At 37.0% G+C, this 27,013-nt stretch overlaps 1 long non-coding RNA gene across 1 annotated transcript; it reads right to left on the bottom strand.

Annotated features, from left to right (window-relative positions):
• Positions 1–5,310: 5,310 nt before the first annotated feature.
• On the bottom strand, positions 5,311–26,121 carry LOC140517960 (uncharacterized). The gene is made up of 3 exons (XR_011971796.1): positions 25,765–26,121; positions 8,112–12,490; positions 5,311–7,114 (listed from the first exon to the last, which is right to left on the bottom strand). It is a non-coding gene; the product is annotated as an uncharacterized lncRNA (long non-coding RNA).
• Positions 26,122–27,013: the final 892 nt, after the last annotated feature.

The following is a 27,013-nucleotide window of genomic DNA, read 5'->3' as shown; positions in this document are numbered from 1 at the left end:
CCTATGCAGAATACCACATTCTAATTCCCTCAGTCTTTTAATGTAAAAACTGCAAGGTCCTGTGTGATCCTGACTGTAACTCCTCAATATCTGAATAATTTATTTCTGACTGTTTGTGGTATTTTCTCCTTCACTTGATAGTTCTGAAACTTGGCAACAATATTTCTTGCTGTTTTTAGTTTGGGATCCTTTTCCAGAGGTGAATGGTGGATTCTTTCATTGATTATTTTGCCCTCTGGATCTAGCACTTCTGGGCAGTTTAACTTGATGATTCATTGGAAGAAAATGTCCAGACTCTTTTTTTCATCATGGCTTTCCAGTAGGCCAATACTGCTTAAATTTTCTCTCCTGGATCTATGTTCCAGGTCAGTTCTTTTTCCAATTAGATATTTTACATTTTCTTCTATCTTTTCATTCTTTAGATTTTGTTTGACTGATTCTTGATGTCTCATAACATCAAATTGTTTTCTTCAGATAACATTATCATCTCCTTTTCCAGCTGTTTAATTATTCCTTTTAAGGAATTATTTCATCCAGTAAGTTTTTGTACTTCCTGTTCCATTTGTTAAATTTTCCTTTTGAAAGAGTTTTTCTCTTCAGTTAATTTTTTTTTCATACTTTGGAAATCAATTACCATTGTTTTCTTCGATTTCCTTCTTCAGCTCTTGCAGGAGTGCTCTCTGTGTATGCAAGCAGTTCATAGTCCCTTCTGAACTTTCAGATGGGAGTATAGTTTCAATACTGGTCGTGTTTTGGTCTTTGTGCCCATAGAAAAATACTATGGTCTTTTCGTGCTTGTTCTGCTTCTTCTTGCTCATGATGTTGCTGCTTTGTGTGTTGTGGCCTCTTGTTCTTTCATGTAGAAGTTGTAGAGTGTATTGTTGATCTCCTGGTGTGGGAAAGCTAAGGGTAGGTGCATTTTCTTCATTTTGTTTTGTATTTCCTGGCTTAGCCTGGGAGCTAGCTTGTTAAGTGTGGGGGAGGGGCGATCTGGTCATGGGAGATCTCCTCAGCTGAGCTAGAGACAAGGCAAACTCAGCACTTCATGATACTTGCTGCCTTAGTCTTTGTGTTTCCCCTGGCCTGCTGAGGCATGCCTGGGGTCCTGGTGTTGATGGCTGCAAGGCTGTACTCCACTGGAGCTCTGTTCTTCTCCTGGTTCACTAAGGTGGGGCTGCCTGGGTCCAAGTGTGCATTTCCACCCCCTCTGTGGTTCCTCTCCTTGCCCTCAGGCACGACTGTGCCTTTGTGAGACGTTCCACCCCATCCACCAAGGCTCCTCTCCTAGCGCCTAGGCCCTAGTGCAAGTTTCCATCACCTCTGGTGCTACTTTCCTAGTGCTGAGGCACATCTGGCTCCTAGTGTAAGTTTTCAACACCTCTGGGGTTTCTCTCCTTCCTGCTAGCCTCCGCCACAGTGAGTGGAATCCCCCTTAGCTATATTCCAAGCCTCAGGTGCTACCAGACTGTTTGCCCCTTCTCTTGTTGCCACTGACCCAGGATTCTTCTGGGAAAGTATTTCACTGTTCTTGCAAGGTCAATAAGTGGAGGGAGAGAGAGCATGTATGCATCACACTGCCATTTTGGCTCCTGGAAGATCAAGTAGGTGGACTAAAAGTCTCAGGGAGCTGCTGCAGCTGATACTAGGGGCTCAGCTGCTATCACTCATTTGGCTCTGCTGCTCTTCTGCCCTGGGCTACCTAAGGCCACCCTGGGTATTTCTTGCTTGGCCACTCCACTGCAGGATGCACTGTCTAGTGTGCTTTGGACTCACCCCCAAGGAGCTGATTCGTCCTGTGTATCTTCCAGTCTGTCCTCCTCTGTGAATCTGCCACAGTCTGTCTCCTATTGGATTCTACACCTCTAAAATTTGGTGAGATTCTCTTTTTAGAGGTATCTGAAGGAGTTGTGTAAGAGATTAGGTGAGTGGTTGCTCTCACTCTGCCATCATTGCTCTGCCTCTAGTTTCTGATATTCTTCAAATGAAAGTTTAGGAGGTAAAAGTTAACAAGATAAAATTGATTAGGACCATGAGGGAGGTGAAAGTTGAGGTGAAGTTTCTAGAGGCCTACTCTGCTTCTCTCTCGGCATATTGTTTTTTGATTCAATGACATCAGCCTGGAAGTGTTTACACTTTACTCTGACCAAGTCTCTTCCTCTGGAGCAGGCCTGAAAAACTTAGTTCTGATGAGGGAGAGTAAGCTGTTTAGATTTGTTTTACATGCTTTACATTTTTAATGTCTTTGTGAAATCCTTTTCCATGCTTTATATTTTATTGGTCTGACCTGGTGTCTTTTCTGAGGTCCTCTCCAGAAGTCATAACAGGACAATTGCTTTACCCTTTATTTTTGCTACGTTATGTTGATTTCTTGGCAATTTCTGTCTGTTTACAGAGGTAATCTGGAGAGCCTGGAGACATCTCACCTACTCTACTTTCTTCACAGAATGCTCAGGAGTCTACTTTCCATATCTTCTCTGCTGAACCCATAATCGGGGACTTCAGGGTCTCCTCTTGTTCTGGGTCATATAGTCCATACTGGAAGGATTGTGAGCCTGGTCTCTTTGACTCTGTGTATATTTCCCCTTTTGTAAAGAACTGACCTTTCTTTGCCCTGTGTTTGCTCAATGAATTTTAAAAAATGTATAATTCAAAGAATTTCCAACAAATATTGAAAGGTGCATGGTTTATACAATCTCCCTTTTAGTGCTGATTCCATATATTTTGATTTCAGGAGCACAGGGGAGCCTCCGTATGTCTCTTTCTTGCCCAAATAAAACTTCCATTTTCTTTTATGATGACTAATTAGAATGTCTTTAAGAAATTTACACCCTTAATTCATCAGAATAATTTTTGTTACAATTTTGCTTGAATTATTCTGGTTATGAATTTGTTTGCCTTCTATAAATTCACAGTTTGTCAAGCTCACATTTCTGATTTTCATCTCCGAATATCCTTGCCATAAATCCATTGACTTGTTTTCTTAAGTAATCATCACACTTGCCCATTCTCAGAGACAATTAGTGCCAATGTTATCTCAGAATATATAAATAAGAACAAGGAAGACATTAAACATTCATGATAAAAGGCCATTCACCAAGAAGTCATGTCTTCTTTTCGTGTATTTCAGAGTGCGTTGATTCCATAACTCAATTTTTCTTCTTTTACTTTTTAACAACAGCCACCACTTATCGTGCCAGGGAGCCCAAAAAACTAACATTGCTTCTTGCAAACTGCTCACATAACTATCCCTTACTTCATTTCTTAATCTTCATTCTCTCCTCTTTTGCTCTTTCCTTCCCAGTTCGTAAAATGCACTTAGATCTTCTGTTTACATGTAATAAATATTGGTAGATTTTCCAATTCTATGAGTATTTATACTGCTATATCTTTCCTCCATTGCCTACTCTCTTTTTATTTAATTTTTAATTTCATTCTTTAATTTTAATTTTTCATTTCTAAAACAGTTCATATCACATGAAAGAATTCCAAATTTTGGTCAGGTGATACTTCCTTTAAAGCATTTAGAATATAGACCAAAAAAAGAATTTTTTTTAACATTAATCAGCTCAGACAGAAATAATAACTATGTATGATAACTTCACAAGCCCTTGACCTAGTTGTCTCCACACTCTTACTAAGAATTAAAGGATTCTTAACTTATTCTTGTTGGTCTAAAATCCTAAGCCTAATAGCTCAATTTTATACTTAATCTTGGATGTTCCCCTACCACCAATCTATAATTTAATAAATCTGGTGTTAAGCTCACAAACCTTTCCACTATAGGAAATTGTCACTAAGTGTAGGGACATTACAGGGAAAAAATATCTCCCCAGCTTCATGTCAGTTTCAGGCAGGAGTAGATTGTCAACTTGGATTCAGTCAGGCTTAAAATCTGCCAGGTGTCAATGGGAATATTGAGGCAGGAGAATTCTACCTCAGCCCAGGTTGAACAGCTGTTCTCTCACCTTTTCCATAAGATCATCTTTTTCAATTCATACCAGCATCTCACAGGCTTACTGGCATCATGGATTGGTTGCTCAGATCACCTTTATTTCTATCCTTACTTGGAATTACACTCAGAAGAACAGTCAGTTAATGCTCCCATAGAATCTTAAAATAGCAAGTTCCACTAACCAGGTTTCAGATATGACTATAATTTTACATTGGCTAAGGACCGTCTTTTAAGGCAAGTCTTAAGTGGCTTACATGCCTTTCTATACATGTTGTAGTTACTGATTAAATAGCATTCTTAAAATTAAATTTAAAATTTAAACCTTAACTTTTACATCTATGCCAAATTTTACCCGAAGTTACCTGCCTCTAGGAAACTTAGACTAAAATTCTTTTCCCTAAACTATTGATGTCCCTGATTTAAGTCCCAGAAATTGATTGAGTCAATTGTTTTAATACGAATGGCTTTTGCATCACTTTGTAACATGTCCAATTTTTCTCCACCTCTCTCCCCTCCCCCTACTCCCTAATAATTTGCATTCTGTTTGCTCCTTCCCTCAATGCACACTCCCTTCAATCACATCCCACCGTACCCTTATCCTCATCTTCTCTTTTTTCTTGTAGGGTGACATAAATTTCTGTACCACGTTACCTGTGTTTCTTATTTCAAGGTTATATGCGGTAATACTTCTTAACATTGCTTCTCATACTCTGAATTCCAACTTCACTCCCTCCCTCCCTCCCTCCCTCCCCATTCTCACTGAGAAGGAGATCAATTCAATTCAGACTAAATGTGTGTCGTTTTGCAAAAGACTTCCATAATAATTATGTTGTGTAATTCTAACCACATTGCCCTCTCTCCTGCTCTATCCCCCCTTATTTTTTTAATCTCTCATTTGACCTTGTCCCTTCCCAAAAGTGTTTATTTCTAGTTACTCCTTTCTCCAATTTGCCCTCCCTTCTATCATTTCCCTCACCCCACTTATCGCCTCCTCCTCTGCTTTCCTGTAGGATAAGATAGATTTTCATATCAAATTTAGTGAGCATGTTATTCCCTCATTAAGCCATATGTGGAGAGAGTAGCTTCACTTTTCCCCTCTCCCTTTCTCCTCCATTGAACAAGATTTTTTTATCTGTTCTATGAGTTATAGCCCACTACATTCCATTTTTTCCCTTTCTCCTCCCAATATTTTCCTCCCTCAGTCTTTAATTTTTATTTGATTTTTTGTGGATATCATCTCTTCTGATTCAACACAACTTTTACTCTCTGCCTATATGTGTGCATGTGTATGTATAATTCATCCAACCACCCAAATATTGAGAAAAGTCTCAAGAGCTATAAATATTTTATTTCCATGTAGGAATGTAAACAGTTCAGCTTTAAAAAGTCTTTTATGATTTCTCTTTCCTGTTTACCTTTTCATGCTTCTCTTGATTCTTGTGTTTGAAAGTCAAATTTTCTCTTCACTTCTAGTCTTTTCATCATGAATGCTTAAAAGTTCTCTATATCAATGAGTGACCATTTATTCCCTTGAAGTATTCTACTCAGTTTTGTTGGGTAGGTGATTCATGGTTTTAATCCCAGTTCCTTTGACTTTTGGAATATCCTATTCCAAGTGCTTCAATCCCTTAATATTAAAGCTGCCAGATCCTGTGTTATCCTGAGTTTATGTCCACAATACTTTAATTATTTCTTTCTACCTGCTCCCAGTATTTTCTCCTTGATCTAGGAACGCTGAAATTTGGCCGCAATATTCCTATGAGGTTCTCACTTTGGGGCGCTTTCAGGAATTGTTTAGTGAGATCTTTCAATTTTTATTTTGCGCTCTGGTTCTAGAATGTCAGAACAGTTTTCCTTGATAATTTCATGGAAGATAATGTCTAGGGTCTTTTTTTGATCATGATTTTCAAGTAGTCCCATAATTTTTAAATTGTCTCTTCTTGATCAATTTTCCAAGTCAGTTGTTTTTCCAATGAGATGTTTTACATCATCTTTTATTTTTTTGTAACTGTTGGTTTCCTTTTTTTAACTGCTTGGTTTATCTCATTCATTTCTCTGAACTCAATTCTCTCTTTGAAGGAACTATTTTGTTCAGTGAGTTTTTGATCCTTCTCCTTTTGACTACTTCTGGTTTTTAAGGCCTCCTTCTCCTCATTGGCTTTTTGTATCTCTTTTTCCAATTAAGTTAGATTCTTTTTAAAGGTGTTATTTTCCTCAGCATTTTTGGTTCTCCTTTAGCTAGCTGCTAACTTGCTTTTTAAGCTCTTCTTTTGCCTGAGCCCAGTTTAAGTTCCCTTTGGAGGCAGTGCGGGCAGAGTCCTTGACTTCCTGTGCCATCACACCTTGTTCTTCCTCATCCAAAAGGATGGTAGGAGTCACTTGTTCAACAGGAAAGTATCCTTCTATGGTCTTATTTTTTCCCCCTTTTTAGGGCATTTTCCTAGCCATTTACTTAATTTCTGAATTCTTTGTTGAGAGGATAACCCTATATCCCTTCCTCTCCCCAGAATCATGTTCAAGCCTGAGTTTGGACTCAGCTGTTCAATTCTCCTGGAGGTTTGGGTACAGCTAGGGCCGTCACTCAAGGCTGAGGTTTAGATCAACTGCCAGAGATCTGTTCAGTTCCTGTTTCTCCCAGTGCCACATGGCCAGGGCTGGATTCAGCTCAACTCAGTATGCCTTCAAATAGACATTTCCCGTAGGCCTTCCAGGTTACCTTGGGATGGAAATTTCTTTTGCTGTGTTGTTGAGAGTTATTTTTGTTGAGAGTAATTTTTTACAGGCTTTTTGTGGGCTGTGGGGGAAAAGCTGCAGTATATGAGCCTTTCTACACTGCCATTGTGACTCTGCCAGCATTCCCTACTCTTTTGACCCACTTATACAACCTATAGGAACCTGGCTCCTGAGGAATGCCATTTTGTCTAGTTATATGATGTCTATTTACTACAAGAGTACTACAATACAAATGGACTGAAACACCCACTAATGTGAAAAGACGGGATACCCAGGGATTGGGGGTACAGGGCAAATCCTTCCAGTTGGCTGAATTGCATGCTGCATGGTTGGCATATGACAGGCCCTTAATAGTCCACCTAATGAGGTGAAGAAAGGATGACATTCATCTTCACCAGTGGCTTTGAATCAGGTCAGGAAGTCTGAGCTCTGGAGAGAAAAAGAATGAACAATCAAAACTTCTTGCCATTAGTATCCACACCAATGGAGGAATTCTGCTCATGACACCCACTGATTATAGTTATTTGTGGGGCACTTAAGCCCTAAATATAAACATATGTTAAAGAATCGACCAGGTTGGAGCTGATAAAAGAATAGCAGAGGTTGGCAAATGTATCTACTTCCAATGCAGACATTCAAGTGTTAATGTCTTCCCTTTCATTAAGGAAAATGAAGCTATTCCTAACCCAAGTAGCCCTAACCTGTGTCCAACTGGCAAAATGGGGCTTTTCCGACCTTGAGGTAAGATATTTGCCTTTACCGGTGAACAGTTCTACCATTATCCATCTGACCACCAAAATCAGGGCACAAATTCTTGGAAGCAAAGTCTATGACAACTCCATGCCACACTGGAAAAGAGAAATAAAATACTTTGTCTGGTTATTTCTTGGATTCAATCTCCAGAAAAACTGACCTGGTAAGAATGCAGTGTTTTTGGATTTTGGTATTACTTATGCTGTTCTGTTCTTAGTTTTGTATTGGCCAAAATCTATGAAAGGGGAGGTGACTGTTCCTTGAGGTGCATGGCTGGAGAATGAGGCAGTCATTGACTCTTTTTATTCTCCGGTTACCAGACCTGATAATACAGTGTCATCTTGTTTAGAGAAATATAAAAGTGAGGAATGTAAAAGTAAAAATAAAAGAGAGGAAGATATTAGGTGAACTTTGAAGGAAATCAAAGTGGCCATGAGGCAGGAATGAGGAGAATTCCAGCTAGTAAAAACACAGTGAGTAAGGGGATGGAATTCCTCGTGAAAGGAACAGCAAGGAAGGTAGTGACAACAGATTGTTGAGTATATGGAGGGGAGGAAAGCAGAATAAGATAGGAGGTAGCTATGCAGTGGAAGAGTTTAAAAGACAAATTAGATTGCATATTTTATCCTGGACATATTAAAGAGTATCTGGAATTTGGGAGAAATGATCAGACCTGTGATTTAGGAAGATGACTTTGATAGTTGACTTCAGTATCAACTGGTTTGACTAGAGTACTGAGGCTAGGAGACCAACCAGCAGGATACCTTCATACTGCCAGTGGAGCTGTAAGAGCCTACCTCAGAGGGGTTGCAGCACCTGAGGACAGAAGGGAGAATATAGTAGATATGTGATGAAAGTAGAATTGACAGGATATAGCTACTCACTGTGTGTGGGGTAGGGATGGATGTGAAAGTGAGAAACTGAGAATGATAGCTATGTAGTGGAAAAGTTTCTTTCTCCTGGGACAGAAGAAGAAACAACACAGGTCATAAATAGAAATCGTTCACATTCACTCTACACTTGTTACTGGATCTAGGCATCTTGTACTTCATGCATCATGAGTTCAACCAATTTCTAGACTCTCTGGCATCTCACCTCCTGGAAAGGAGCTTTCCTTTCTGTTCTCACATTCGTCTTTCTCACAATATGACTTGCACAGTAATACAGAACCTTTATCCCCAGTATTAAGGGAATTCATGCTGTTGCCATTTTCTCTGGAGATGATGAATCTACCTTTCACACAATTTGCGTAGTATGTATTACTTCTACCAGTGTTCATTCTTACAACCCATTCTAGTCTTTTCCCTGGACTATAACATTGGGTAAAAGTCCATACTTGGAAATGAGACATTACTAAATAGAAAAACCAAAACATCCACCAGTCAGTGCTGATGAATTCCCTAGGTTCTCCACACTTTGTTTTTTATTATTACTATGGAGATTGTTTTTCATGGGGATTCTGGATTGGTTTGCCTACTGCAGAGACTAGAATGGAGCAGACTGAAGCTAATGTTTTTTTATGAAAAAACAGGAAATTATAAATCAAAAACAAAGGAAAGAAAAAATAGCAGATAGTGTGAAATATCTCACTGGAAAAACAATTGACCTGAAAAGTAGATTCAGGGGAGACAATTTAAAAATTATGAGACAGCCTGAAAGCCGTAATCAGACAAAGAGCCTAGATATAATCTTTCAAGAAAATATCAAGGAAAACTCCCTAGACATTCTAGAATCAGAGGGTAAAATACACATTGAAAGAATCCACCAATAACTTCCTGAAATAGATTGAAAATGAAAAACTCTTAGGAAAATAGTAACAAAATTTCAGCATTCTTAAGCCAAGGATAAAATATTACAAGTAGTTAGAAACAATTGGAGTATTGTGAAAATGCAATCAGCATAACACAAGATCTAAAGGCTTCTACGTTAAGGGATTAAAGGGCTAAAATATGATGTTCCAGAATCAATGGAGCAAGGACAAAAACCAAGAACCACCTACGGAGCAAAACTGAGTATAACACTTCAGGGGGAAAAATGATCATTCTACGAAATACAGGTCTTTCAAGCATTCTTGATGAAAGTAGTAGAGCTGAATAGAAAATTTAACTTTCAAATACAAGTATCAAGACAAGCATGACAAGATAAAGAGGAAAGTGAAATTGTAACTGAATTACTAAAGTTGAACTGTTTATATTGTTACACGGAAAGAAAATATTTGTAACTCTTGAGACTTTTCTCAGTATTTGTATAGTTGGAGGTAGTTGGAATCTATACATCCACACAGACAGAAGGCACAGGGTGAGTTGAATAGGAAGAGATGATATAAAAAATAAAATTAAGGGGTGGGAGAGGAATATAGTAAGAGGAGTATGGGAGAAATGGAATAGGGCAGATTATCTCTCATAAAAGAGGCAAGGAAAAACTTTTGCAATGGAGGGGGAAGGGGGACGTGAGAGGGAAAGGTGAATCTTACTCTCATTGCATTTGGCTTAAGGACAGAACAACATTCACACTCAATTTGATATGAACACCTGTCTTACACTATAGGAAATTAGGGAAAGAGATAAGGGCAGTGTGGGAGGAGGCAAATTAGAGGAAGGGGTAATTAGAAGGAAACATTTTTGGTGAGGGAGAAGGTGCTAAGAGAGAATAGAATAAATGGGGGTCAGGACAGGATGGAGGAAAATATAGTTAGTCTTTCACAGCATAACTTATGGAAGTCTTTTGGACCACTACTTATATGTAACCTATATTGAATTACTTGCCTTCTCAGTGGTGATGGGTGGGGAGTCAGAAAGGGATAGAAGTTGGGAATCAAAGTTTTAAAAACAAATGTTAAAAATTCTTTTTTCATGCAGGTGAGAAATAAATACTGAAAATGGGATATGGAAATCTATCTTTCACTACAAGAAAATAGAGAAGATGGGGATAAGGAAAGGAAGGGGTGTGAGAGAAGGGAGGACAGATTGGGGGAAGTGGTAATCAGAATGCCTGCTGTCTTGGAGTCTGGGAGGGGAAAGATGGAGAGAAAATTTAGGAGACCAAATCTTGAGGAAATGACTGTTGAAAATTAAAATATTTTTTTTTTAAAAAAGAGAAGAATGTACTGAGATAAAGTGAAAGTGCAAGAATAGAATGGGGTAAATTATCTTATGTAAAAGGCTGGAAAGATCTATTCTGGTGGAAGAGAGGATAGGGGAGGTGAAGAAATATGATTGAACCATACTTTCATTAAAATTGGCTCAAAGAAAAAATAAAATACATATACAATTAATTATCAAAATCTGTATTACCCTACAAGAAAGCAGGATGTGATATCAGTAAGAGAATGAAGACTGGATTGTGAGAAAAGCTAGTCAGAAGTAAACCATATTTGAGGAGGAACAAAGTAAAAAGAGAGAGAGAAGAGAATGAATGAGGGGATAGGATTAAGGACAATAGAGTTAGCAATAGTTATTGTGAAAAAAAATTGAGGCACATTTCTCCAAAAAAGCCCCATTTCTCAAACATATACAGAACTGAATCAAATTTATAAAAATAAGGGCCATTCCCCCAAATAATCAAAGCTTGCTATATCCACATGTAAAACGATTTACTTCACTATTGATTGGAAAAAATGCAAATTAAAACAATACTGAATTGCTACCTCATACTTATTAGGTTGACTGATCATACAGAAAAGGAAAATAACAAGTGCTTCAGAAAATGTGGGAAAAAATTAGATATTAATGTACTGTTGGTGCAGTTGTGAGCTGATTCAGCCATTCTGTAAAATAATTTGGAACTATGCTCAAAGTGCTATACAATCATACATATCCTTTGAACTAGTAGTGCTCCTATAAACTCTCTGTCTAAAAAGAAAAAAACAGAAAGGAAAAATATTTATGTGTACGAAGAGATTTAGAGAAGTTCTTCCCTGGGGTCAAAGAACAGGAAATTGAGGGAATACCCATCAATTGGGGAATGGCTGAGCTTATGATGGAATTTTGTGTGTGTTCATCCTTCATTGCCAATGGAGACCATGCCATCAGAGAAATAATGACATGACTTGCACTTGACTTTCTTTTGAGTGAGGGAAGGCTGTGACAGGTCACGAGACACACTTCTCCTCCAGAGGCATCTGAATTCAGTGACCAGATATTCATCAAGATGATTGGAGATGACACAGGATGAAGCAATTGGGGTTAAGTGACTGACCCAAGGTCACCCTGCCAGTGAGGGTCAAGTATCTAAAGTGATATTTGAACTCAGGTTCTCTTGACTCCTGCACCGGTGCCCTATCCACTGAATCACATAGCTGCCCTTATGATGGAATACTGTTGTGCTAAAAGAAATGATGAGCAAGATAATCTCAAAAATAACATAGAAGGATTACATGAGCTGATCTTAAAGTGAAATGTACTATGTATAAAATAACAGCAATATTGTACAGTGATCAGTCATGATTGTCTTAGCTATTCTCAGCCAGAAAAGGATGCAACATTGCACTGAAAAACTTCGGAAAAAAGCTACTATCCCTCCTCAGAGAAGGAATTGATGGTGTCTGAATACAGAATGAAGCTTGTGTTTTCTTTTTATTTTCTTTGTTGTTCTTGAGAATTGTTTTGGTCTATATTTTCTTTCACAACATGACTGTAATGAAAATGTTTTTCAGGATTACACATGTATAACCTGTATCAAATTGTTTGCCTTCTTGGTGAAGGGATGTGGGGAGTGAGAAAGGAAGAGAGTTTGCAACTCAAAACTCTAGAAATGATTCTGAAAAATTGATTTTACATGTAACTGTGGAAAAGTAAAATACTATTTTTTTTAAGGCTGAATATCAAAACGTAAAAAATAAATAAGAAGACAAGTGTAAGCAATGAAACTTCCCTGGGATTTGTAGCTGAAGAGCACAGACTTCGTTGTTATTGTTTGTTTATTTCTTTCTTCTTTTCTTTTCTGGAGGTGATACATGAATGCTTTAAACTGGCAGCATATCCTTGGTTCAGAAGTTCTCGGCAGTTTTCTTCTATCATTCCTTGCTTTGTTTATAATTTCTCCTTTCCATAACTTATGAATACATGCATAAATAAAAGCATAATTTTAGATACCAATGTTTGCTGCAAGAATACATTAAAGAAATTTCAATGCATTTAGTTAAATAGAAAGCAGTTTTGGTGATGAGGATGTCATGTTATGCACAATTTTTCTATTTTTTTAAATGCATCAATTTGTATCTATTACTTTCTGTATTTCAGCAGTGCAAGCTCCTCAAAGGAAGCACTGAACATTGCCATAATTGAACTGTACAGCTTTTGAAAAGAATATTTTTTAAAACAAAAGCAGAGAAAGCAAGAAACATCATATATAATAATATCTTTTCTAAATCATCTTAGACAAAATAAAAGCCACAGTGTTTCCTTTCATGTAATACTTGGCCAAACGTCCCCCTAAAAATACCCAATCCAATTCCACCTCCAACATATATCACCCATCATTCCCTTACCACCCCCACCCATCCCCACCAAGAAAACATTTTCAACCAATTTGAAAGAAAAAGAAATGTAACATGTTCAAAAATTTCAAAACTTATTCTCTCAATGATTGATGTGTTATCAGTTTGGCCATGCAGCAAGTTCATAACTATCACCATGATAGAAATTAAAAGATATTACAAATTCTAAAAATATACTATTTAACACTAATTCAGAAGCAAAAAGGAAAACACCATCAACCTGAAATGTTAATTTCCATAACAGAAAAAGTTAGAAATAAATTAGTAAAAATAGACTCCCAGTATTAATCCCCAAAACACATTGCAAAACAATCCAAATCAACCAATTTAGTCAAGTTAAATGGTCATACTTTCTGCTGGAAAAAAAGACCTATCTTCTTCTGTTGTTAAGACAGGCAAATAGATGTGGAGAAGCAGGTCATACATATTATAACGATGTTTAAATGGGGGTGTATCTGATGTATTTTTACTAGTGTAGTTTTTTCCCACAATTGTTTAGAGATTAAATAGGCAAACAGTCTGCTACAGAAGTTCAGATGGGTCAAATAATTCACCTGATATGCTGTCAAAAGGGTGAGTGTTTATTCGTTCATGTATTTCTTTAACGAGGTCTTCTGTAGCCACTTTTTTGGTTTGACATAAAGATAGTGTTTCTAATTCTAGATCCTCAATATCTGGTCTGTAGTGTATCAAAAGAAGTGTTAAAGCCTACAATCTTTCACCTAATTTAGATGCACAATTTTTCAGCAATAAATAACTATAGCTATTGCTGTTTCCAACTTCATTCCTGCCTAGGAGCCCCTACCAAGTCTGCTAGTCTGAGCCTACTCAAGCATTAAAGTCACCCAGAATTATAAGCTGTCCTCTTTGGGCACATTGATGATAAGGGTCTCTAGTTCTTCATAAATTTTTTCTTTTACCTCTTCAGGGACTGGCATGGTGAGAGCAAAGTCACTGGTGATGGTGGCATGGCGTTTTCCTGCTAGTGCCAATCACATTTTCATGAGCTTGTCATTCACTCCTTTTGGCAGGCATACTAACTTGCTGACTCGATTAGTTTTCATTGCATAATCTTCATCATCTACATGGTGCTCTATTTCACTGCAGCTACTCCAGATAAATGTGTATCCAGCTCCAACTTCACTAAGTCAGACTTGCTTCACTCAGGCCTGTTATTTGCATGCAGGATACCTATTGAGTTCTCTTTCAACAAGAGCAGTTTGTCATTCAGGTCTACTAGATTTTGTGTTGTCCATAAGTGTACACAAGTTCCATGTGCTGATGGTGAATGGAATCATCCTTGCAGATGTTTTCATACTTTTCTTACATTTGGGGGAAGGGAGTCAACAGCAGAGTGGTATTCCCTACCTGTCACAGTAATCAGGCCAGAGTTGGGTAAGCAGACACTTTGAGGGCATCTTTTCTAGCTCTCTTCCTCAGGCCAGGATGTGAGCAGTGCAATCCTTAAAAGGCTGCTCAGACACCCAGGGGGCTGCCAAGGCCCACAGCTGTTTCTAGGGAGAAATGCCTCTATGGCCTGGGCTGCCTGTGTGCAGGGTTGTGACTACAGCTTCTAGTGTATCCCCACCTACTACCTTATGTTACCACAAGACTTTGAGGCATAATAGTAAAATGGTATAGGTGAAGTCTTTTGATTCGTGCATAAATTGGATTTAAGTGAGGCAGAGTTGCATGAAGTAGTCAGCCTCACTCTCCCCTCCTGAGTCATCATAGTCCAGTGGCAGGACAGAGTCCAGATGGCTGGCAATGGCTCAGGATGTAGTGGATAACAGTCATGTCTTCAGTGTCTAATCAAGCTTCTGTATCGCAAACGTCCAAAATATATATTCAATTGTCTCAGGCCATGGAAGAGCTCAAAAAGGATTTTGAAAATCAAACTAGAGAGGTGGAGGAAAAATTGGGAAGAGAAATGAGAGAGACGCAAGAAAAGCATGAAAAGCAGGTCAATACCTTCCTAAAGGAGACCTAAAAAAATGCTGAAGGGAATAACACATTGAAAAATAGCCTAATTCAATTGGCAAAAGAGGTTCAAAAACTCAATGAGGAGAAGAATGCTTTAAAAAGCAGAATTAGAAAAATGGAACATGAGGTTAAGCAACTCACTGATGAAAACATTTCCTTAAAAATTAGAATGAAACAGATGGAGGCTAATGACTTTAGGAAAAACCAAGAAATCACAAAGCAAAACCAAAAGAATAAAAAATGGAAGATAATGTGAAACATCTCATTGGAAAAACAACTGACCTGGAAAATAGATCCAGGAGAGACAATTTAATAATTATGAAACTACCTGAAAGCCTTGATCATAAAAAGAGTGCAGACATCATCTTTCATGAAATTATCCAGGAAAACTGCTCTGATATTATAGAACCAGGGGTCAAAGTAAATATTGAAAGAATCCACCCATCACCTCCTGAAAGAGATCATAAAAGAGAAACTCCTAGGAACATTCTGGCCAAATTTCAGAGTTCTCTGGTCAAGGAGAAAATATTGCAAGCAGCTAGAATGAAACAATTCAAGTATTGTGGAAATACAATCCAGATAACATAAGATCTAGTGTCTTCTTCATTAAGGGATAGAAGGGAGTGGAAAATGATATTCCAGAAGTGAAAGAAACTAGGACTAAAACCAAAAATCACCTACCCAGCAAAACTGAGTATATCACCTCAGGGGAAAAATGGTCTTTCAATGAAATCGAGGACTTTCAAGCATTCTTGATGAAAAGACCAGAGCTGAAAAGAAAATTTCACTTTCAAACGGAAGAATGAAGAGAAGCATGAAAAGGTAAACAGCAAAGAGAAGTCACAAGGGACTTACTAAAGTTGAACTGTTTACATTCCTACATGGAAAGACAATATTTGTAACTCTTGAAACATTTTTCAGTATCTGGGTCTTTGGTGGGATTACACACACACACACATACACACACACAGACACACACGCGCACACACACATAGAGAGAGAGACAGAGAGCACAGGGTGAATTGAATAGAGTGGGATCATATCTTAAAAAAAGATTAAGCAGTGAGAGAAAAATATTTTCAGAAGAGAAAGGGAGAAATGGAATGGGGCAAATTATCTGTCATAAAAGAGGCAAGCAAAAGACTTTTTAGTGGAGGGAAAAAGAAGGGAGGTGAGAGAAAAACATGAAGTTTACTCTCATCACATTCCATCAAAGGAAGGAATAAAATGCACACTCATTTTGGTATTAAAACATATCCTACAATACAGGATAGTGGGGGAGAAGGGAATAAGCAGGATGGGGGGGATAATGGGAGGGAGGGCAGTGGGAGGAGGGAGCACTCTTGGGGAGAGATAGGATCAAAAAAGAATAGAAGAAACGGGGGTGCAGGATAGGATGGAATGAAATATAGTTAGTCTTACAAGACACGACTTTTATCAAAGTCATTTGCAAAATTACACAGATATGGCCTATACTGAATAGCTTGCCTTCCCCATGGGAATGGGTGGGGAGGGAGGGATGAAGAGAAGCTGGAACTCAAAGTTTTAGGAACAACTGTTGAGTATTGTTCTTGCAACTAGGAAATAAGAAATACAGGTAATGGGGTATAGAAATTTATCTTACCCTTCAGGACAAGAGAGAAGATGAGGATAAGGGAAGGGAGGGATGTTAGAAGGGAGGACAGATTGGTGATAGGGGTAGTTAGAATACGCGACGTTTTGGATTGGGGAGAGGGGAGAAATGGGGAGAAAATTTGGAACTCAAAATTTTGTGGAAATGAATGTTGAAAACTTAAATAAATAAATTTAAATACAGAAAAAATAAATCTTCATCTAGAATTCTTTCTGAGATCATCATTTTCTTTGATGACTGAACTCAGTGGTGGGAAAAAAAAAGATAAAAAGCCAACAATCCATCTCTTAATCACCATTATATCTATGGCATCTTTATCATAAAGTAGAGAGTATGATCCATGTCTATTTGTTTACTCTCCCCTGTTATTGTTACTTAATTTGAGGTGGATCCTTGTTTCTCTATTATTTACCAAATTAAACATAACACAGTAAAGCAGAGTTGTGAACAGAGTTCAATGACTATAGAAGAGAAAAGCTAAAATCGATACTTTACGTGCTGAGTCCATAAACCCTTGTTTCAGTTATGCTAGTAAAAATGTCTTAGGCTTTTAGACTTGTCCCACTTCAGACATTAAATGTCTATGTTTCCTATTCATAGACAGAAAAGGTTACAAAACATGAGAGTGTCCCATTAACTGTATATAAAGCAAATTTAAAGAAATGTTTACATTTTTAACATCCTTAGTTAACATGAAAAATTTTAATCATCCTGAGAGTATTTGGCATCCTTTCTCATAGGATTAGGGAAATTGATGCCATGTAGGAAATATCTAGACTTGCTGTGTCCCTTGGATTGACATAAGAGGCAATCTAGAAAACTCTAAATTAATTAAAGGGAGAATTAGCTCTGCCATCAGGAGGTAAGGAGAAAAGCGTCTCCAGGGAATATAATTGTAAGAACTACCCAGCAAAGACACTTTTGCCATAAAAAACCACATTTTCGCTGTTATGAATATGCAAATTAAGTACAAAAACCAACGAAGGAAGATATTATCTGCATGAAGAGATAGAACTGATATACAGAAGCATGTATAAAAAGATTTTTCCTATATACACATTTGTGTCTAATACCCATCTCTAGGGTGGATGGAATAGAATGAAGATACCAACACGATAACCTTTTAAAAATTTGAAGCAATTTAAAAGGAATAGTAAGCCATACATGATAGACTTGCAATTTTACGTGCAATATTGTTGTTATGCTATATTATGGAAATGTTTGTTTTATTCTATAAATTTTTTAAAAATTAAAATTTAGTTATTTAAAAATCACATGGAAATTTCACAATAAGAGAAAGGAAATGAATATCTTGAAGTGGCAGAAACTTCAGTTGGCTTGGTCCTGTGTATTCCATATACATACACACACACATATACATATATATACGTACCACACACACACACACATATATATATATACATAAACAAAAATATGTACATATTTACATACACACAGACATATGCACACAAATACACATACACACACACACACACGCATAAATATATATATATATACATATATAAACACTAGCATACTCTGCATACGTTCACTGTTCCACTGAATCTGTGTGTGCTTGTGGGAAAGTGTGCCTCATATTTTTATTTGAAACATTCATGCTCTAATTGTTGTCTTTGCTTTGAATTAATTGTATCCAGTGGTTTGAGCCTATGAGTTATTTAGCAGCTTCTACATTATCGGAGATGAGAGATTGGAATATGGTAATCTAAAGGACAAAGGAGTTAGGATTATATGGGATCCCAAATGGGGAAAAGCCATAATACTTGACTTACAGTCTGTGAAAGGTGGAATCCCACACATGGTAACCTGTTAAATATCATTGCTTAGATACAGAATCATAAATTCTGTATCTACGTCATAACTGAGATAATGTGTCAGGTAAAAGTCATAACAAGAATATGGGGACCTGTATATGACCATTTAGAGCAGTATAAAATCTTGTCTTTAGACTTTTTTTGAATAACATTGGGTAAAAGCAAAGCTTGGAAATGAGCTCATTACTAAGGAGAAAACCCCCAATATCCACAAATTAGTAGTGAGGCACTCTCCTCCCTTTTTCTGTTTTTTTTTTGTTTTTTTTTTTTATACTTCCTCTGGAGATTTTTTTTAAGAGACTCACTGTTTAGTCTGGTTGCTACCACAGACTGAAACTCTTAGCAGAAATTCATCATACTGCCTCAATATGAGTAACCCAATTTATCAAACTACTACATATAATTGATTTAAAGGAACTCCTTGGCCTTTTCCTTTGGTATCAAACTTACATAAGTATTTGGTGGAAAGGGAGGAGATGTAGGAATCCCTGTGCGGGGGAATTCCAAACTTTAGAGATTACAACCCAGATGCACCTACCCAGGTAAACTGAATATAATCCCTTCTTGAAGAAAATGGACATGCAATTAAATAGAGCACTTTTCAAGCATTTCTTATGACAAGACCAGGGCTGAATAGAAAATTTCACTTCACAATGCAAGACTCAAGAGAAACATAAAAAGAGAAACAGAAAGAGAAATCAAAATAAATTTAATAAGGTTAAACTCTTTACATTCCTCTATAGGAAGATGATACTTGTAACTCATAAGAACTTTATCATTATTAGAACAGTTAGGAATATATAGAGAAAAAGGTTGTAGGTGTGAGTCGAACATGAAGGGATTATATCTAAAAACGAATATGATTAAGGGCAAGACAGGCATGTACTGGGATGTGTAATTTGATTGACTTTGCGTTGTAGTTTCAAAGAGTTCTCCAGAACGGTTAGATAAGGTCAAAACTCCACCAATGATGCATTAGTGTCCCGATTTTCACTAATCTTGTCTAACATTTATCACTTTCAATTTCTTTCATGAGATGGTACATTGCAGTTGTTTTAATTTGCATTTCCCAAACTACTAACGATTTAGAGCTTTTGGCATATGACTATTGACAACCTTAATTTCCTTTCCTAGTTCTTTAGCATTATCTTTTTCCCACTCACATGTGTAAACAATTTACTTTGAGTTCCAAGTTCTCTGCTTTCTTCCATCCTTACCCCACTTATTGAGAAGGCAAGAAAGGTTATATATGTGTAGTCGTTCAAAAGATTTCCATGCTAGTCATGTTGTGAAAGAAAACATGGACCAAAGAAACAAAGAAAGAAAATCTCAACAAAAACAAAGTAAGTTAAAAATATGCTTCAGTCTGTGTTGAGACACCGTCCATTCTTTTTGTGGATATGGACGGCATTTTTTATCATAAGTCCTTCAGAGTTTTCTTGCATTTTTACATTGTTAAGTATGACTGTCATTCTTAGCTGATCATTGCACAATGTTGCCGTTCCTTTGTACACAATGTATTTCACTTTACTTAAATTCATGTTTTTCTTGCCCAGATTTTCTGAAAGAATCCTACTCATCACTATTTATAGCACAATAGTCTTCCATCACCATCATCGTATAACATAATTCAGATAGCAAAATGAATTGTACAATCACGTGGTTTACAAGAGACTCAAAACAGAAAGACGTACACACAACACTAAAATAAGAGGTAGGAGAAAAACCTATTAAAATTCACCTCATATGCAAAAATCCAGGGGTAGAAATCATTATATGAGTTAAAGCAAAATAAAAAAGTGGATATAATAAAAAGAGTGAACCACGGGAACTTCATTTTGAAAAAAATGTACCATAGACAAAAACACAGATATATTAAATATGAAATAATAAGTAAAATATACAATAATAAAATATATAACAAATAAATACAAATAAAAGTATTAAAATATATGCATCAAATGGCAGACAATCCAGATTTTTAAGGGATAAGTCAAACCAGGTAGAGACTGAAGCAGACAGTAAAATTATGCAAGTAGAAGCTTACACTTTCAGAGCTAGATAGCTCTAACCACAAAATAATTAAGAAAGAAGGTAAGAAGGTGGATAGAATTTTCTTTCTCTCTAAAAAAATTATCTTATTTTCACTTCATCCAACGAAGCATAACTTTCCGTTACTCAGTACAATAAAAAAAAAAGTATTGCACATGAAACTTTCACCTGCCATATACAAATTGCTATTCCCTCCAAATACAAAGGAAAATTACCATGTAAATTCGATTTTTTTCTTTTTTTCTTCCCTCCTCCATTTCTGGACCCTCCACATGGGTACCATGAGATCTAGATAGATAGATAGATAGATAGATAGATAGATAGATAGATAGATAGATGGATGGATGGATGGATGGATGGATGGATGGATGGATGGATGGATGGATGGATGGATGGATAGATGGATAGATAGATAGATAGATAGATAGATAGATAGATAGATAGATAGATAGATAGATAGATAGATAGATAGATAGATAGATAGATAGATAGATAGACAGATAGATGGAATAATGGATGGATGGATGGATGGATGGATGGATGGATGGATGGATGGATGGATAGATGGATAGATAGATAGATAGATAGATAGATAGATAGATAGATAGATAGATAGATAGATAGATAGATATAGATAGATAGATAGACAGATGCAAAACTATTCTACACATACTTCAATTTATCAGTTCCTTCTCTAAATAGCATCTTCCTTCATATGTCTTTGGTTTTAAATTTATGTGTAGTAGTCAGAAAGACTCATGTTATTCCAAAATCACTCAAATTTGTTATTAAAACAATATCGCTGTTATTGAATACAATACCCTCCTGGTTTTGCCAGTTTTGCTCATCATCACTTTGTGCAAGAATTTCTCTGCCTTTCTAAGACCATCGAACTAGTCATTTCCTATAGTACATTTGTATTACATCACAACCATATACCACACCTTCTTCAGCCACTCCCTAATTGATGGGGATCACTGCGTTTCCAATTCTTTGCCACCACAAAAAGAGCTGCTGCATGAATCTCATTCACTTTCAAAGTTATAACTACAATTTATGAATTTCCCTCCATCTTATTTTACTGATTTTTTTCTTTCGCAACCTTTTTTACCTATCCCTGTTGTCTTCTCTTCTCACTCTCACACCCCACATTTAACCCATCCCTCCAAGAATCTCTCCTCTCCACTCCCCCATGACCCTAATCTCAATGCACATATACCTTCAAAAATCCCACCATTTTCTCCCCCACTCTCCCAAATCTCAATCCACATGCCCCTCTAAAAGACTTTCCCCCACTCTGTCATGTCTCTACACATTCAGAAGCCATCTGCACCCTTCCAGATGTAGATGCTTCTATTTCAGCACAGGTAAGAGTAAGAATCTAGCATTGCCAGCCCTCCACTCCCACCTGATTCCTCTGGTATTGAGGAAAAACAGGAAAAAACGACTGGGTAATTTAATCTTTTAAAAAATAAAACAATTGGATCTTTTAAAAAAACTTGATTTATTAAAAGTTTGCATTAAAAAGCAAATTAATAATATTTAAAATCAAAAAGTTGAATGAATTAATAATGAAGATGAAATTGGGTCAATTATTAAGAGCTTTTTCCTAACTATATTCCAATGAAATTATCAATTAAATGAAATAGATGAATATTTACAAATATATAAATTTCTCATATTAATAGAATTAAAAAATAGAACACATAACCCTCTCAGAAAAAGAAATTGAATAATCCATAAATTAGGCCCCTATAAAAAATATCCAGAAATGGCTGTATTTAAGAGTCTTTTAACAAACATTTCAGAAACAGCTAATTCTAATATAATACAAACCATTTGAAAAAACAGATTAAAAAAAGAGTCACAGCAACTTACTTGTATGACATAGGTATGGTTTTGATTTCTAAATTAGGGAAAGAAAGATGGAGGCAGACTACTATAGAACAAATTTCTCTAATGAATACTGAAGCAAAAATTCTTACATAAAATACTAGCAGGGAGATTATATCTGGCTGGTTATTACAAAAATTTAAAACATAATTGAACATGTCTTTAACAAAAGAAACAAAAATCATAGGATTACCCCAATAAATGCACAATAAGCTTTTCACAAAATACAATAGTCATGTCTGTTAAAAACACTAGGAAGAAATGGAATAAAAGGAACCTTTCTTAAAATATTAAGTGGTATCCATCTCAAACCAACAACAACCATTACCTGAAATCAGAATAAAGTAGAGGGCTTCCCAATACCATGAGGGGAAGCAAAGATCACTGATGTTCACACTATTATGCAGTATTGTAGTAGCTATAACAATAAAACAAAGTAAAGAAATGGAAAGAATAAAACCAAACAATGACAAAATAAAACTATCACTCTTTGCAGACAGCATGAAAGTATACTTTTAGAACAGGGGAAAATCAATTAAAAATCTTGTTGAAGTAACAAAAACTTTAGTAAAGCTGCAACATATAAAGCAAACCCCGATCGACATATCCAACCAGAAATCCCAACTATATATAGAAAATAACACTCCATTTATCATACCTACAGTAAATATAAAATACTTTGGAAACTCAGAAACTATATGAACACAATTAAAAAAAAACAAACCTTTTCACAAAGACAGATCTAAATAGTTGGAGAAATATTCATCGATTACTACTAGGCCAAGCCAATATAATAAAAAAGACAGTTCTACCTATTTTCGTTCACTTATTCACTTTCATGCCACTGAAACTACCAAAAATTAGAATAAATGGCAACAAAATTCATTTGGGAGAACAAAAGTCAAGAATATGAAGGAAATTAATGAGAAAAATGTGAAGAAAGTCAGCGCAGCAGTATCAGATTTCAAACTATATTACAAAGTAATCATCAGCAACACAGTCTGAGACTGATTGAAGATTAGAGTGATAGATTAGTAGTATAGATTAAGTACAAAATATATAGTTGTCAATGACCTCTGTAATCTAGAATCTGATAAAACCAAAAATCTGCACTTTGGGGCAAAAATTCGCTCTTTAACATATAGTTAATATATGTGAACAGTCAGAAAGGACATTATAGGAATGAATGTTTATATTCCTTTGAGAGAAAATGATTCCTTTTCCCTTCTAACTCTGTCATATTGTTGAGGTCAGATTTGAGAAAGTGGTATGGGTGTGAAAGAATTCACTTAGATGTTTTTTGTTAAAATTAGGAGGTTTTATTTATATGCAAAAGCAATACAGGCCTCGTTAGTGAGAAGCAAAAGAAAAGGCCCTGATATTTGGGAGGACCAGGCTTTGATAGGCAGAAAGCTGCACATTCTATAGATGTTCAAGATGAGCATATAGTTTAGGGTTTTATGGTGGGTGAAGATTAAAGATAGGGAAGAATTTTATGACACAGGGTGAGAGATATGGTTGTTTACAGGATAAGGACGAATTTCATGACAGGATAAGGGCAGGAGGGCACAGAATAAGGAAGAAAAAAGCAATTCTTTTGGTCCTCCAAGACAAGAAGTCTTATGGTATTACATGACAAATGAGCCCCAAACCCCTCAGAAGGAGTTTCAAAAAGTGCTGCAAAAAGAACTCAATATTCTTTTAATTTTTAGGGCACCATATGCTATATACATATCATTTCCCCACTTAGCTGCTTGGCAGGAGAACTCTCTTTGGTAAAAGGGTGAAGATCATTGTCTTCAATACATACTTCCTGTTGAATAGGGGCACAGGGTTCTCTCTGTCCAGAAGGATATCAGTGGTCAGAAAAAGTCAAGCAAAAATTAGCTCAAAGGGACTGAGTTTAATACCAATTCAGGGGGCCATCCTGACCTGGAAGAGGGGCACTGGGAGGAGACATATCCAACCTTGGTGAGCCTCCAGAGTCAATTTAGTCAACTTTCTTTTCAGGGTGTGGTTTGCCTTTCATCCTTGTCTGAAGACAGAATGGAGGCCGTAGGTTATGCCAAGGCCCTCAACAACTTTCTAGGTAATTTGGGAAGTAAAAGCTGGTCCATTATCACTCTGTCAAGAGTGTGTATGTCTGAATCTGGGAATAATTTCCTTTAGAAGTGCCTAAGTCTCTTTCATAGGTTTTTCAGAGCTACAAGGGAAGGCCTCCACCAGTTAGTAAAAGTATTAGTAAGTACTTAGAGGAATTTGAATTCTCTACAAGATGGTGTGTGTGTGTGTGTGTGTGTGTGTGTGTGTGTGTGTGTGTGTGTGTGTGAAATCTGTGATCCAATCTTCCCTAGGAAAATTTCTCCTGTACTGAGAAAAGTTTTGAGAAAAGGAGGGGGACTAACAGCAGCTCACCCTCAGAATTGGCTTTGTTACAAATGGGGTATGCCCTGCAGACTTGTCCTATGGTGTCCAGCATTCTGGGGCAGGGACATCATAAGACTGTGGAGGGCATTTTTCCAGATGTGTAACCTAATGAAACTTCTTAATGAGTTTCCATTTTCTGATTTAGGAATTATCAATTGCCTGTCAGAATTTTAAACCATCCTGTAGTCAAAAGTTCATAACATCTACAAGAATATTGCTGTTGTTTCTGAAGGGCATATTTAGGGCTAAAAGAGGGTAAGACCTGGGGAATTGGGGGTATAGTTAAAGACAGGCTTCCTGCTGTGATTTTGGCAGCAATATCTGACAGGTGTTATTTACTTTGGTATTACTTTGGTATTGGTTATTTACTTTGGTATTACTTTGGTATTTTGGGAGGTCTCCTTTAGCAAGCTGTTGACCCAGTTGTCATGATTTTCATGCATCACTCTCATTTGTCTTTCCAATTTTTCCTTTACTTCCCTTTCACAAATCCGTGTTCAACCCTTCCATGACTTATGACCAATTCCTATTATACTTGGATGCTTTAAATGTAAGAACTTTGACCTTCTTGTCTTCAAACTGGTTGTATGTTTTGTTTTTCTTATCACCAAAGTAAGATTCTATAATGAATTTTTAAAGCTATCTACTCATTTTCCCAGTCATATACTTCACTTTCTAACTCTTTGTTGAAATAGAATTCTGTTTCCAGTGCGGGAGTAATGGTGTACTCTCCCAAGCTTCAGGAATTTGATGCAACTCTTTTCAGAGATACATGTAGATGTCTTTAAATTTTCAGTTCTTCCAATGTGGTATGATCAAAAGAGATGTGTTTCTTTCTTTCCTAGCCTGTGCTCTGGCATGTGAGTAACAACAAGAATTCTTTTCTTCCTTGGAACAGTGAGGAAGATTTCTTTTCCTGTGTACCACAAGGTCCACCCCAGAACTCTTCCTCCCCAACCCAGGACAGCCACCCATATCCAAGCAAGACAAATATAGAGATTCCTACCTCAGTGCCAGCAAAGACTATAGTTCCTGCAATCTCCATCTGATCACCTGCTTAATCCTCACCCACTCTGTGGGCTTGGAGATCTGATAATACTACAAGAAAAAGTGCAGGTAAGGGAGAAAGAATCTAACTCTAATAAGTTATTGTAGGAATGGAGAAGAGCACGGTTCATTTTCAGTGGAGGATATTGAAAAAAGAAAGCCTCCTGTACTTCCAAAGAGAAACAAAAAATGGTCAGCTATCCTGAAAGAATTAATAAAATAGCTTAAGAGATTTTGAAAATCATTTGAGAGAGATAAAGGGAAAACTAAAAAAAAAAAAAAAGGAGTAATCCACGAAAAACAAGAAGGTTATTAAAAGAAAGTCAACCACTTAGAAAAGGAGACACAGAATCTTAAGGAAGAAAATGAAACCTTAAAAATTAGAGCTGAGCAAGGCTCAGCCAGCAAAGTTATAACAGATCAAGAAATAATTAAACAACATATGAAAAATGAAAAAATGGAAGAGAAAGTAAAACATGAGAAAAACAAATTGTTGTGGACCTGCTCAGGGCCTGCCCTGAGCTGTCGCCTGGAGCTTACCTCTCCAACTGCTCCAACTGCTTTACCAGTCGTCCAACGGTTCTGGCCCCCTCCTGTGGGGGAGGGGAATGAACAAACAGTGCACTCGAGGAGCTGCTTACTGCACTTTATTGCTTACCCCAAATCCTCCCTACCTTCCCGTGTTCCCCCTTAAATACCCTGCCATGGCTCCTCCCATGTTCCTCCCTGGAGGCAGAGCTCAGCTCCGGAAGGGGTGTTCCCAGCACCCAAAGGCGGGTTCTCACCCCCGGGCATCTCCAGGCTCACCAGGGGGCCATGGTCCAGAGCTCGGCCCTCTACGTGGACCAAGAAGAGAAAACAAAAGAATAATTGGAATAACTGCAGGTTATGACAAAAAAAAAAAAAGAGTCTTGGTATAATGACACAAGAAGTAATTAAGGAACAATTGACCTGAAGCTTTAGAACAGGGTGAAAGAATTCCTCATTCACTACTTCAAGGAGATCCTAGGAAGAAAATTTCTAGGAATATTATAGTCAAATTCAGAAACTCCCACTCCAGAATAAAATATTAAAAGCAATAAGAAAAAAATCAATTCAAAAATGATGGTGCCACAGTTATAATCACAAAAGCCCTAACAGTGGAGACAATAAAGGAGTACCAGTCTTGAAACATTGTATATCAAAAAGTCAAAGAACTGGGTCTCCAA

This window comes from Notamacropus eugenii, chromosome 1 (assembly GCF_028372415.1).
Source record: "Notamacropus eugenii isolate mMacEug1 chromosome 1, mMacEug1.pri_v2, whole genome shotgun sequence".
NCBI classification, from domain to species: domain Eukaryota; kingdom Metazoa; phylum Chordata; class Mammalia; order Diprotodontia; family Macropodidae; genus Notamacropus; species Notamacropus eugenii.
The sequence above is the reverse complement of the archived record's forward strand: the minus strand, read 5'-3'. Positions and strand labels throughout refer to the sequence as shown.